The sequence below is a fragment of the Alexandromys fortis genome, unplaced genomic scaffold (assembly GCF_014885135.2).
Source record: "Alexandromys fortis isolate MF-2015 unplaced genomic scaffold, M_Fortis_MF-2015_v1.1 scaffold_70, whole genome shotgun sequence".
Taxonomy (NCBI): Eukaryota; Metazoa; Chordata; class Mammalia; order Rodentia; family Cricetidae; genus Alexandromys; species Alexandromys fortis.
Genome location: NW_026067955.1, coordinates 3,795,770 through 3,810,854, shown reverse-complemented (window position 1 = coordinate 3,810,854; position 15,085 = coordinate 3,795,770). Strand labels below are relative to the sequence as shown.

The 15,085-nt window shown below is 48.0% G+C and overlaps 1 pseudogene; it reads right to left on the bottom strand.

Moving 5' to 3' along the window:
- Nucleotides 1–2,532: 2,532 nt before the first annotated feature.
- Nucleotides 2,533–3,496, bottom strand: LOC126507453 (triosephosphate isomerase-like; annotated as a pseudogene).
- Nucleotides 3,497–15,085: the final 11,589 nt, after the last annotated feature.

Below are 15,085 nucleotides of genomic sequence, written 5' to 3'. Positions count from 1 at the left end.
GAGAGAGAGAGACAGAGAGAGAGAGAGAGAGAGAGAGAGAGAGAGAGAGAGAGGTGTATGTATGTACCAGAGGAGGACTCAGCTATCTTGTAGTCTCTGCCTTACTACCTTAAGACAGGAAAGTCACTATTTTGGGCTAAACTGATTGACCAGCAAGCTCCTGGCTTAGATTTGCCTCTGCCTCATAACACCAGAGAGATAGGCATGTGTTCGTGCCCAGGATTTTTACGAGTACTAGGGATTTGAACTCAGGTCTAGTAAATGATCTTGTCCACTGAGCCTTCTCCTCAGTCCCCTCCCCCACCCTGCCATCACCACTCTTGACATCAAACCCAGGTCCTCCTGCTTGCGAAGGCAGGTACTTTAGGACTGAGCCATCTCCCAACACGTGGTTCGTGGGTGAGGCGGTTTAATGACGGCATTCCAGAGAGAACATTCGTTAAGAAGATCGTGTCTAGGCTGGGCGGTGGTGGCGCACGCCTTTAATCCCAGCACTCTGGAGGCAGAGGCAGGCGGATCTCTGTGAGTTCGAGGCCAGCCTGGTCTACAAGAGCTAGTTCCAGGACAGGAACCAAAAGCTACGGAGAAACCCTGTCTCGAAAATCAAAAGAAAAAAAAAAAGAAGAAGAAGACCGTGTCTCTGGGAGGAAGGCAGGCAGAAGGTCAGGAGCAGATCAGGCATGCCCTGTCACACATCCCATTGCCTGCAGTTTTCCTTGTGAGCACCAGAAGTGTGGTGTTGGCTGCTCATGAAAACCCTCCCGTACGTGTTGGAATATCCTCTAGCTGCTAGTGAAGTCACATATTCACTCTTGAGTGACAATGTCAAAAGAGAAGGGCCCCATGCCTGCCTTCCCTGCATGTTGACCTTGTGCAGGAAAACTGAGGGTGCTAGGGGTGGCCCACCTAGTGATGACCTGAATTGTGGTCCAAACAGAACCCAAAGCTTCCAGAAGAGAATAGAACCTAGAGGAAACTCAGGCAGGGGGCAGGACACAACCCTCCTCCCAAGTGTAGAGGAACACGGCCCTGCAAGAGGAAAGAAAAGCTGGTACTCAAGTCTTACCGCAAACTGCCCCACCACAGTAAGAGGGAATGGGAAAGGACTGACTTAGAAAGGCACTGGAAAATTTCTGCTTGGTTGGGTTTGGGTAGCAGTGCCACATTTAAGCGGAGCCTTCTTTAATATAGACACATGAGGTCATATTTAATAAAGATGGGAAGCCTAGAGAGATGGCTCAGCAATTATGAGTGCTTGCTGCTCTCCTGGAAGACTCAAATTCAGTTCCCAATACCCATATGGGCAGCTCACAACCACCTGTAACTCCAGTCCCAAAGATCTGATGCCCTCTTCTGGCCTCTGAAGGCATGACACTCACATGCACATACCCACACAGATACATGCTTAAAAACAAGATCTTAACATTTAATAAGAGATGAGGAAGATGAAGAAATAAATTTTTAAGGTTGGGGTGGCCCCCAAAGCCTTGTGTATGTCAGGTAAGTGTTCTACCACTGAGCTACACCCCAGTCCAGAAGCTAAGAACACGGTACCTACCTGCACACTAGAGAGTAATACAGTATGAGACAATGTCCTGGTTTGTAACTCACACCTGAGGAAATGAAGACCCAGAGAGGGGGCAAGGACCACTGACTGAGCCACTGGGGTCAAGTGCTTGTAACCTGCTTCTCCTGACTCCCCACTCAGGTCTTGTTTGTGTTTTCAGTTTTCCCAGGTGTCTCCCTGACCCTGGGAATCTGAACACTGGCCGTGGTGAACGCATGGCAGGCAACTCGTGGGAAACGCCGAGGAACCCAGCAGCCTTTTATGGGGTTTTCTGGAGCCAGTTAGAGATAAGTTTTATTATCTTTCTCTCTCCCCTTCTATTTTTGTAGAGAGCAATTACCAGTGTTAGTGTGGTAAGGGGGCTGGGTCTCCAAATTAGAATTCCCCGCTTTGTTTGGGCCTCCCCAGACTGCAGGACTGTGTGGGCAGGGCGTATCAGATGATTTCCCTTGAAAGGAAGACTTGAAACTGAGCCCCTGGCTTGGCGCTGGTCCTCATGCTAATGATTCCAGAGGGCCAAGCCCAAGACCTTTCACAGACAAGATGTTGCCCACGGCCCGGGTGGCCAGAGCACCTTTGAAGGGGAGAAACAAAGCAGGAAAGAGGTATGGAAACACCTAGAAATCAAATGCAAGGCCCCCTTGGACCTTCAAAGGGAGCAATAAAGACTTCTATGTTCTCATACTGAAAGATCTCTTTTTTTTTTTGGGGTGGGGGCAGGTGTTTATTTCCCTTACATGTAAGATGGTTCACAAAGATGATACTAGGGCTTCGGCACTGTGGGAGAGGGGAACATGCCCGGCCTCTTAGGGCCAGAGGATCTCGACTTCAGCGTACACCGAGAAGGGAAGGAAAGGTGATTTCACTTTCCTGCCTCGCCTGAAGGGACAGAATCAGTTCCACTCGCTCCGCCCTCCTCCCCGAGCCTTGGTGAAACAGGCGATGTATTTCATTCTCTTAGGTGGTAAAGGGATTGGCCTGGTCCCAACCATTACAGGGAGGTGGAAAAGGTTCGGGAAGGTACAGCGTTGATTAGGACACAAGATGGAGCAGATGACATCAGAAGCATGTGACTGGTGGGAGCTGTTCCTAAGCTTCTGGGCAACCTAGTCCTGGCCTGGCAGAGGGCAGGGGGCATGGACGGTGCTTATTGTTTGGCATTGATGATGTCCACAAATTCAGGCTTGAGGGAAGCCCCGCCCACGAGGAAGCCATCCACATCAGGCTGGCTTGCCAGCTCTTTGCACGTTGCTCCAGTCACTGAACCTCCATAAATGATTCGGGTGCTCTGAGCCACCGCATCAGAGACGTTGCATTTCAGCCAACCTCGAAGCTTCTTATGCACTTCCTGGGCCTGTTGAGGTGTTACAGTCTTGCCAGTACCAATGGCCCATACAGGTTCATAGGCCAGGACCACTTTGCTCCAGTCCTTCACATTATCTGCGATGACCTTGGTTTGCTCGAAAACAACCTTCTCGGTGATGCCAGCTTCCCTTTCATCTAACTTCTCCCCAGTGCAGGCGATCACTCCGAGCCCCTCAGATAGGGCATGGGCTACTTTCTGCCCAATCAGCTCATCGGACTCCCCGAAGACGTCCTTCTCTCCGAGTGCCCCAGCACTACCCATGCGGCTCCTAAGTCTTTGATCATGCCAGGGCTGATCTCCCCAGTGAAGGCCCCATTGGTCACTTTGTAGCAGTTCTGTGCAGCCACAGCAATCTTGGGATCTAGCTTCTGCCTGGCGAAGTCGATGTAGGCGGTGGGGGGTGCACAAACCACCTCGGTGTCTGCCGGCACCTTAGCCGCGTTTAGGGTGCAAATGAGTTCTCTCAGGCACTTCTTCCTTCCATTCATCTTCCAGTTGCCCCCAACGAAGAACTTCCTGGAAGGCGCCATTGCGCTGGGACAGACTGGCTGAAGGTCAGTACGAGCCCTGAAAGATCTCTTGACCATCAAGAGGAATGTCCGGGCGGCCATTTTATCCACCTCTAACTGGGGATTTTGTGTGGCACTGAGTGTGTGAACACATGCATGTGTTCCTATGTGCAGCACACATGTATGTGTGTGGAGGCCTTCCTCAGGGGATGTCCATATATTGTGAAACTGTCTCTCAGTAACTTGAAGCTCTCCCGTGGTAGGCTATGCAGCATGACCAGCTGTCCCCAGGAGACACCTATCTCTACCTTCCTGGTGCTGCCAAATATCATGCTTGGCTTGTAAAAATGCCTTCTTTCTTTTCTAATTCTTACGTTTCTGTGTATGAGTGTTTTGTCTGAGTACCGCAGGTGTGCTGTGCCTGTGGAGACCAGGAGAGCAGAGCTGGATTTCCTAGAACTGGATTCACAAAATGGCTGTGAGCTTCCCTGTGAATGCTGGGAATCCAGCCCAGGTTCTATGCAAGAGCATCCAGTGTTGTAGAATATGATTTTAAAGTGTGTTGCATGTGTTTAGCGATGTAAAGATGTGTTGCATTTGTTTATGCTGATTTGTTTAACTCTGTGAAGCTGTGCTTCTTTGCCCGTCTAAAACACTTGATGGTCCTAATAAAGCGCTGAACGGCCAATAGCAAGACAGGAGAAAGGATAGGCAGAGTTGACAGGAGAGAAAATAAATAGGAAGAGAAATTTGGGGAGAGAAGGGGGTGCAAGATAGAACAAGGAGAGGAGGATGTCAGGTCCAGCCACCCAGCCAGACACAGAGTAAGAGCGAAAGCAAGATATACAGAAGCAGGAAAAGGGAAAAAGCCCAGAGGTAAAACAGTAGTCCGAATAATTTAAGAAAAGCTGGCAAGAAACAAGCCAAGCTAAGGCTGGGCATTCATAACTAAAAATAAGCCTCTGTGTTTGTTTTTGGAAGCTGGGTGATGGGCCCCCCAAAAGAGTAAAAGGATAAAAGAGTAACTAGTGAAAAACCACCACCAACATTTCGGCGTTCCAATGTGGGGCTAAAGCAAAAGGGAAACCAACAACAACCCAGTACTGGGAAACTGCTCAACCCTCTCTCCATCCTCAAGCCACGCTCTAGCCCTTGTTTGTTTGTTTTTTCTTTTTCCCTGCTAACCTGTAGGTCCAGGGAAACATCTTGTTGACTGTCAAGTCTTTCCCGCAGTAGCAGCCATAAACAGCCACCCCACCCTTACCCCCACCCCCCACTTGTAGCTGATCCTCACAGGGCTTCCAACAGTCCTGAGTACACTCATTCTGCTATGTTTTCTGGCATCAGAGGTGCTACCTTGTTGGTGAGGCCCCATTCTTCCCTTTAAGCCCCATTTGTTCCTGGGCTTTGGAAAGGCATAAAAACTGCCCCTGGAAGTGCTCAAACTTGCCCTGGCCTCCTGTGCCTGTGTTTATAGCAACAGGGCCCCGCTGGGAACTGGCAGCAGGCTGGCACTAGGGTTCCTGTGGTCTGGATCGTGTCATCCTGTACCCAAGACCCTCTGAAAAGCCTGGAGACACCACATTTGTTTATCCCAAGACCAAAGGTCAGGCACACATGTTTCTGGGAACTGCTGTCCCCACAACTCTGAAATTAGCCAAACAAGGAAATTCTAACCACAGGGCAGAACCATACTGGCAAAGCAAGGTTGCTTTCTTCTCTCTCCCAGATTGGTCCTGCTTCAATTTTCCCATTAACTAGACTTCTGTTTGGAGGTATGATTGTGGTTGCTTTCCACTTAACCATATTTCTTAAATGAAGAATTATTTTTCTTTTCCCCACCTAGTAACCAGAAGGATCTTTGCAAAGCAGGTTCTTTACAGTTTTTTTAGGGTCCTCTGTGGGCTGAACCTACTTGCATCTCAGCCCTTCCTGGGTGACCACCTTTCCCCAGTTCTTCACAGGCCACCTGAACTTGGTTTACACACAGATGGGCCAGGGGCACCCACAGCTGTCTATAACATCCTTACACTCTCAGATGCTCACTACCAGCAGCCCCCCAACCCACCACTAGCCCCAACCCCCATGCTCACCACCAGCAGCCCCCCAACCCCCATGCTCACCACCAGCAGCCCCCCAACCCCCATGCTCACCACCAGCAGCCCCCCAACCCCCATGTTCTTGACTCTCCTCTGGCACTGCTGATCTACTCGCTGGTTCTATAGTTTCGTTCTTTCCAGATTGCTAGATGTATGGGATCACGCAGCCGATGAAAAGAATGTCTCCGTGTACAATATGTATACATGAAAAAGTGGGGGGTGGGCTCACACATAGAGGACATTCATGTGGAGGTCAGAGGAGAGCCTCGGATGTTGGGTTTCACATGCTCTGGTTTAAAGGCTACTCTTGTACACACAGTTTTCTAGCCCCTGAGCTTCAGGGGAATCTCCTGTCTCCAACCCCAATCTTCCTTTGGTGACAGCAAGGTTAGAGACATGATTCTGTGTCCAGCGTTTACAGTGCTGGGGAGTGAAAATTGGGTCTTCATGCTTTTACAGCAAGGGCTTTGCGCACCGAGCCCCTGCAGCCCCGGGAGCTCTTTGCTGCTTTCATTAAGCGTCACTCAACTGAGATTCAGCTACGCTGGTGTGTGTAGCAACAGCTCGCTCCTTTTTCCTGCTGTGTGATATTCCCTTCTATGGGCGGTCCACGGTGTGTCAACCCCTTCCCAGCTTCCCTTCTATGTGTGGTACACTGTGTGTTAACCCTTTTCCAGCTTCCCTTCTATGGGCGGTCCACAGCCTGTTAACACTTTCCCAGCTTCCCTTCTATGGGCGGTCCACAGTGTGTTAACCCTTTACCAGCTACAAAACATTTGAAGGACTTTCAGCTTGGGGTCAGTTATGAATATGTGTCCAGGCTTTCATGTGAGTGTGAACTGTTGTTTCTCTCTAATAAATATTTTCAAATTTGACAGATAGGTCACATGGAAAGAATATGTTTGACTGTATAAACAAAACAAATAATTCACACAGTTAGTGATGGGGAACCTCCTTCAGCCAATGGCCTTTAAGAGGCTGGACATGGTCGGGGCTTGACCTTTTGGGTACCCAGAGAAAACCACCAGCCAGCCCAGCTCCATACCTTGAGGTTGGATTTCCTGTTCCTTTTCTGCCAATTTTCCCCTGGCAATAAAGAATAGTATTGGAATCTTTTGGAGTTAGCTTGGGATTGTTTGACTCGCATCCCCCTTTTAATGCATTCAGCTACAAGTTAGGAGCTTCTGTCTTCTCTTACTTCCCCTTCTGAGCTATGGATAATGGCTGGTCCACCTTAACATGAGGCAAGGGAAGCTGGTCCATCTCAGTGAGAGGCAAGAGGAATACAGTACGCTATGAAGTATTCTTAAGACAATTGAACCTGAGAATATCAGCTTCTAGTGAGGCCAAAAATTATAAAAAGTCAGCCATCAAGGTAAATAACCTTTATCTTAAAACATTTTATTTTTATTTTAAATTTTGGTGTGTGTGTGTGTGTGTGTGTGTGTGTGTGTTATGTACAAGTGGCTGCCGTGCCTGCAGAGGCCACAAGAGAGAGTTGACTCTCCTGGAGCTGGAGTACCCAGGCGGCTGTGAGCCACCCCACATGGGTGCTGAGAACCAAGCTCGGGCCCTCTGGAAAAGCAGCAAACACTCTTAAACTCTGAGCTGCCTGAAATGCATTCTGCTGCAACATTGAAAGACAGGCTCAGCATTATCCACAGCCCTCTTGCTTCTGGCTCCAATGCAGCTAGTGCAGCCGAACTGCAGATCCTAGCTGAATCTAATGACCAGTTTAAGGTCCAGCTCTGATAGCCATGGACAGAAGAATGAAGCCAGTGTGAGAGGAACTAGAGGACCATCAACTTCCTCAATAAATAAACCACATGATAAGGAGCAAGAGCAAACACACCTGGGACACCCAAGTAGTAGGTACACAGTTGTGTTCCCTTTATGATGCTTTTCAACAGTGAAATAAAATCATAAAAGTTCCAGCAAAGATGAAAGAAAAAGCACTTATCTCAGAATATAATCAGTTACCTAGTCCAGGTGATTAGACGATAAACTATTTGTGGAATTTTATTTTCAATCTCACTTTACAATGTTCGGGAGTTGTTTTATGACACTATACTATTATAAATAGTTGATATATAGATATTTATGCCTGTGTGTGCTTAAACATGACTTTTGTCTTCCCAGTCCCATTTATATTTTTTCCCATGATTGTGAATTTGTGGGCCTGGGATATTAGAAAAATCATTTAGAGGGACCAGCAAGGTGGCTCAGTGGATAAAGGCACCTGTTGTCATGCCTAAGTTAATCCCCAGGACCAATACCATGCAAAGAGAGAACCAAAGCTTCCAAGTTGTCCTCTAACCACCACATCTATTCTCATGCACACACACACGTGCACACATGTACACACATTATAATACTAAATCTAATAAAAATTATAGAAGACTAATCATTATTGGGCAAAGAAAATATTGATATTCATAGCCATTTCCATTTGTTCTTTTCTATAGTCAACCCCATGACAGACTTGGATGGCATATTAGATTTTTTTTTGATTTTTTAGAGACAGGGTTTCTCTGTGGTTTTGGAGCCTGTCCTGGAACTAGCTCTTGTAGACCAGGCTGGTCTCGAACTCACAGAGATCCGCCTGCTTCTGCCTCCCAAATGCTGGGATTAAAGGCGTGCGCCACCACTGCCCGGCTCGGCATATTAGATGTAAGGACATTGAATTCGTGTGTGCTCTTGTTGACTGAGCCACCTGAGCAATGTACACTCAGGTGCTCCAGACTTGGAGTGCCACCCTGTTTCATCCAGAAGAAAGGAGGCATAAGCGGGGGGGGGGGGGGGGGGGGGGGGGGGGGGAAGCGGTCACTTGGGTTCTGATTTCTGAAGAACCTGCTTGGTCCATGGCTTCTACCACTATTGACCAAGTCCTCATCCATCTATTCCAGGGGCTTCTTCTCATTTTCAGGTTGCCGAGGGGCCTAGAACTCTGGAGTCCATGCCAGACTTTATTCTGAGACCCATGGATATGTAAAGATGTATTTGAGAGCCAGAGCAGTTCCGGGCAGGGGCAAGTTACTAAATAATGCTAAACTATAGGGTCCCATAGCAAGAGAGTCAGCTTGTACACTTGGGAACATGAAGTTTATATGGTGTTGGGAGATACTTGTGAGTGTGCATCTGTGGTGTGTGTGTGTGTGTGTGCGCGCACGCGTGTGTGTGTGTGTGTGTGTATGAGAGTGTACATGTGATTCCCAGTGTCTTCCTCGATGGATTTCCATTGAGGCAGCACTCTCTCTGAACCCAGAACTTACCAGTTTGGATAGCCAGCTAACCAGCTTGCTCCCCGCATCACCTGTCTGTCTCTGATTCCCACTGGATTACAGACAAGGCCAGCATTTCACCAGCAGAGTCATCTTTCCAACCCACAGGGCATTGTTAATGTTAATGTTAATGTCAGGGGGGAAAGGGTTTTATTCAATGTCTTCTCAACAAATATTTCCCAAGCTCCTGTCACAGGCCAGATGGTATATGAGATCCGGCGTCCTTGCTTTGTGTCTCGCGTTCCAGCAAGGAAATGGAGCATAAACAGTTGATGGTAGCACGAGGTGGCAGGTGCGCTAGATAAACCTCCCCATCCTTATGATTTAGAATGAGTTTATGGCTGAGAGTCTTAGTGGCGATCTATTTTGGGGGAGCATTTTTTTTTTATGTCAGTACGATGTAGTACTTTCCCTTTAATTCTTACAAGAGCACGGATGTAGGATGCTCCTTTGCAACGGAGAGAACTGAAGTTTAAAAAAGAGGGACTGGCTTCACAGTTCGGCAAGTGGCAATGTCTGGGATTTAATGTAGGATCTTTTTGATTCCCCAGCAAAGGGAGTGAATGAATGCTCCATGGCTTCAGGCTGAACTGTGGTTCTCTTAGACACGGCTGTTCTCCAGTGTGGACACTAGAGGGCGATAAGAGCAAACCAGAGAGGCTTTCCCCCTGCAGCCGCAGCAGAGCGGCTGAACAATCTTTAAAGGTGAGTTGGTGATGACTGTAGTGTCTAGGGTATTCTGCAGTGGTCGAGGAGGACAAGGATCACAGGACTCATCTCCCAACAAAGCCCCTGACACAACAATGCTTCAATGTTATCCCATATGCAGAGCCCGGCTGCTTAAGAAGCCCTGGTCTGGAACGCTCGCTGCTACAAAAATCTAACTTAATGTCTGCAGACAGATGTGGACACAGCGTTGCACAACTGGATGCATTTCTCAACAGTTTCCCAGGATTAAAAGATTTCTGAATGCTCAACAGCCAAAAATTAATTCCAAACCAAACGTGGAAGGAAGCAGAAGTGTTTCTGGCAGTGCCCGGAGCCTGGCATCCCTCACTTCACTGCGGCCTTTGTTCTGAATGTGCACGCACACCGCCTGCCGCCGTTGCCGGCCGACACCCCCGGTCCCATCTGAGGCTTGCGTGTGCTGTGTGTTGTAATGCTTTTGAGTTTGCCAAGTTTTCTGCTCGAATGGGAGCAAAGCAGGGTTAATTACAGAAAGCAAAGACATCCAGTATATTCCCCACCAGCATTCCTCCTCACCTACCATGCTCTTGTGTCTTCGTGTTGTATTGTGTTAGAGTGTTTGATCTTTAAAATTTTGTTGTCTTGATTTTATTTGATTGTCATCTAAAAATAATGAAATGAATTGGCTTGGGATTAGGGTAGGTTTTCCAGTATGTGCTGAAATGGGCCCTAAACACACTTCTGGCATGTTGTACTATGTTTTTAGTGCAAGAAGTGTTCTTGGTATTGACGATAATAAAACAAAAATATTGATGAACTTTGAAATATACTGAAAATGCTCTCTTATGATATAGTGTCAAGTATTCAATCAAGATTTAATTCTTAGCTGGGCATGGTGGTGCATGCATTTAATCCCAGCAACTGAGAGGCAAAGGCAGAAGGAGCTCAGAGTTGGAGACCAGCCTGGTCTACAGGTGCAGGAAACTACAAAACGCAAGAAAGCCAAGGCTACACAGAGAAACCCTGTCTCAAACAATTTTTTAAAAAGATTTAATTCTTTATGCAAAAAATAGACAAGCAAGTCCATCTCATTAGTGTGCTAAATTAAGTTAATCTTCAATAAATGGTAAATTAGATATCCACCAAATAATTGTTTTAAAATAAACTTCATTATGATTTATTCTCAGCAAGTGTCTGATTATATACCTATTTTAGATATCTATAACAAATTATACATTTCTTAGGCGAAAAGGGGTAGTGAGATGAAAGCCCTGGCCAAGAGCTCTTGCAACCCCGTGGGATTTATTAAATGCCAGTGTGTGGGGCCTCTCTCACCAGTTTATGTTTTATATTATAGTGAAAGGGATGTCTTTGGGAAGAGGTACTGAGGAAACACCTCCATCAGACTGGCCTGTAGGCACGTCTCCAGGGCATTTTCTTCTTGGATGACTGGTGTGGGAGGGCCCAGCCCCAGCCCACTGTGGGTGGACCAGGGTTGTGTAGGAAAACAGCCTGAAGAAACGAGGCGTAGTGAGCCAGGGAGCGGCTCGCCTCTGTGTTTCTGCTTCAGCTCCTGCCTCCAGGTTCCTGCCTCCAAGTTCCTGCCTTGATTTCCCTTCTTGGTGGGCTACGATTGGGACATAGTCGATAAAACCCAAACAAACATTTTCCTCAAGTTGCTTTTGGTCATGGTGCTTTGTGAGGCCACAGGAAATAAACGAGGACAGATCCCATTGTACCCTGCTTCTGCTTGTCTTACAGCTGGCTCCATTCCGGGGTGGTGTGCAAACAGTCGGTTAACTAGAGACTGGCCCAAGTGACGATCACTAGCTTACACGGGGCTTTTTATATACGCACACTGGATGCCCCAACCAGAACACTGATCCCAGGTCTCCTGGTGTCCATCAGGACTCCTGTCAGCTCCCACCTCACCAAGTCACAGTGGGCTGCTGGCAGCACACACGATGAGGAAGAATGAGGGAGGCTGAAGCCTCCAGATTTTTTTTTTCCTGAGGGTGGCATGCACCAGAATTTGCACTAGGATCTGTATCCTTGTTGAGCATAAGCTGGCATTCCCTGTGGCCACCATTCTTCCTGCCCCAGAGCTCTGCTGTTTGTTTCTGGAGAGCATTTTACAAGAAACAGGGATTAAAACTACCAAAACAAAGTTATTTTATGACTTATGGGAAAGAAGTAAAAAAATCACGGATGAGCAATTTATCTGCTAAGAGGACTTGCTGGCATGTTTCAGTCTCATGTGACAGACGCCGAGCGGGGCTGTTTTCAAGCTAGCCACACCCTGGGGCGGTGTGACAGCAAAGGAGACACAGACAGGGGCATGTTTGGGGACACAGAGCCTGGTGCCAGCTCAGGACGTCACCCTGGGTTCTGACAGGATGTGGATCCACCAAGTAACATCCAGAGTCTTACCACAAGACAGCGGCATGGCAGGGAGTTGGTGGGGGTGGCCAGACAGCTTGGCCTTTTTGTAGAAAAAGAAAACAAAACACCTCCCATAAAGCAAGTACATAAAAAAAAAATAGGCCGCTTCAAAAAAATAGAGAAGTTAAGTAATCAGAATTGTATTAGTAAGATGAATTTGATGGTAAGAGGTAAGAGAAATAAAGAGTCCTAGAGACACAGAGCTGGGACGACATCCCAGTCAGCAGAGTGCTCGCCGGACAGACTGAGGACCTGAGTTCAACCCCCAGAATTTATATAAAAAATAAAATAAAAATCCAGGCTTGGTGGTACATGCTTGTAATACCAACACTGTGGAGGTAGAGGCAGGTGGACTTGGGGTTCACTCTCCAACCAACCTCACTTCCTTGGTTAGTGCCAGACCTGAGAAACAACATGAAGTTTTCTCTAGACCACACACACACACACACACACACACACAAACATACCCCACCTATACACACATGTGCATTCCCCACATGAACAGGTGCACACACACATGTTCATAATACTATAGAGAGATCTGGGACATGCAGACATTAGAAATCCAAGGAGAGTGATTAATACTGAATTGAGGTGGTGCAAAAGGCCCCTGGGAGCTCCACGGATGGCTCTGGCATCTTGGCTGAATTTGGGAGCTGGGAGAGAAGGCACACGGAGGGCTGCCTGGAATCCTTGGGGCACTGACTTTGAGCCAGTTTTCTGTTCTGACGCATCAGATTCAAACAAGCCACAGGAGGCTGTCATTGCTGCCCTCCACCCAAGGGAACCAGGCCACAAGAAAGCAAACTCGTCTGGATTTGAACCCAGAACCAACTTTCTGCACATTGGCTGCAGGGCCTTATTTCCAGTCTCTGTGACTGGAAAGGGTGACATCAATTGCTGAGACGGGAGGTCAAGAGCAGGAGCAGGTAGGCACGGGAGCGAAGGCAGGGCGGGTCCCGAGGTGGTCATTTGGACACATGTAGTATGTTGTTGCTCTGCCAGCCCCTGAACAGGACATGCCCAGGGGAATCCACATGCCGACACAGAGCAGGAGGAGCTGGTGTTCATTAAAAAGAACGAAACATCTGTAAAAATACAATTGGCTGAGTTTCCTGGCCAAGCTGTTCAAGAAAAGCCAGCTGTGCTAACAAACAGGAAGGCCATGACCCAGCTGAAGGTCTGGCCAGAGAGATAGACAGAGCAGGTCCATCGAAGCGCTCAGGCCTCTGGCACATTGTGACTGTGGTGACATCTACAGAGGAGACCAAGACCAGGCCTGGAAGGAAGGGGAGGAACGGATGTCAATACTACTTACCCTCTACAGTCACCCAGGGACCTCACACCAGAGCCAGGTAATCCAGACCTCCTAAGGATGGGCTCTGTAAGTGCTGTCAGCTGGAACCAAGGTTAGAACTCCTGGGAAAAGGCGCAGGCTGTCTTTGGAGGTGCCTGGAGAGAGGACATGTAACTAGATCTATAAGACACTCAAGTTATTTCAGGGGCATCTACCTGATTGTCCTCTACTGGCTGCACGGAGGAAACATGAACTAAAGGCAGAAATGAAATTTTTGGGGGTCAATTAGTTACTGGAAAAGCCCAAGCCTAGCACTCAGATCTGCCGACCCCCACATTCAGAGCCGTAGTGGAACATCCACGGGGTAGTTCCGTAGAGAGGAAGTAAAGTCCACCTGTGCTCACGTATAAAGATGAAGGTCTTAAAAGTAGCTGTGGTGCACATGTGTTCACCTAAAATCAAGTCCAGTGACCCTGTGGGAGCATAATGGGGGTAGAACAGCATACAGGAGGCCCTGAAGGGAAGGGCTGGAGATGGCCAGACAGACTGACAGCCAGGGAGCACAGAGGGTGGTTACAAGGACGGATCGGGCAGCAGCAATGGTCAAGTGATGGGGGTAGGGCTGGGGAATGTGGCACAGGGAGTGACTGGAAGGGGCTATGATCCCTCACAAGGTCAGGTCTCACAGTCCGGGGTCTAGACACCAGCTGCAGCAGGTAGCCCGGAAAGTGGAGAATCTAGTTCCTGCAGGTATTGTCCATACTGACTCTGGACCTTAAAGGGAATACCGCTGTGGAATATTTGTTTACACTCTGTGAAGATGTGTCACTGTGATTGGTTGAATAAAGAGCTGAATGGTCAGCAGTTAGGCAGGAGAGAATGGGCGGATTTCTGGGGAGAGAGAGAACTCTGGGAAGAAGAGAAGCAGGGATTCACCAGGAGTCTCTGAAGAAGCTGGACATATGGTACAGAGCAGGGATAACTGAGCCACATGGCAGAATGTAGATTAATAGAAACAGGTTAATTTGGGTTATAAGAGCTAGTTGGGACAAGCCTAACCTAATGGCCAAACTTTTATAATTAATAACAAGTCTCCATGTCATTATTTGTGGGCTGGTGGTCCCAATGGAAAAGAACAACAATATATCCATCCCCTTCCCAACCACGTAGTCATCTGCAGATTTGGGTACACCTGTGCAATTTAAAATGCACTGCTGGGGTGGGGAATGGAGCTCAGTTGGCCAGAGTGCTTTCCCAGAATGCACCACGTCCTGGGTTTGTGCAAAAAGCTACATGTGGTGGTAGTGTGTGCCTGTAATCCCAGCACCCCAGCACTCTGGGGATGGAGGCAAAAGGACCAGAAGTTCAAGTCATTAATTCTCAGCTACATGGTGATTTTGAGGACAGCCTGTCTCAAAACAAAAACATCCCAAAGTTGTCTTTGATCCATTTCCACAATTGCTTGAGGTAAGCGTTGTTTTCCTACCTCTGCCGCCTCATCATGTGTAAATTTGCCAGAATAGGAGCTTGATGGAGATGCTGCCAAACTCACAAACTCGTGACTGTGTTACATGGATGTAGATGGCAAGGCTCAGCAAGGTCAAAACCATTGAGTGTGGCCAGCAAAATGTCTCAGAGAGTAAAAATGCTAGGGATGCAAGCCTGATGACCTGAGATTGACCCCAGGAGTCCCCAGTGAAAGGGGACAACTGACTCCTGAAGCTCACACCTATAACTCATATGACCTTCTCTCTCTCTCTCTCTCTCTCTCTCTCTCTCTCTCTCTCTCTTTCTTCCTCCTCCCTCCCTCCCTCCCTCCCCGGCTTTACCTAAATGT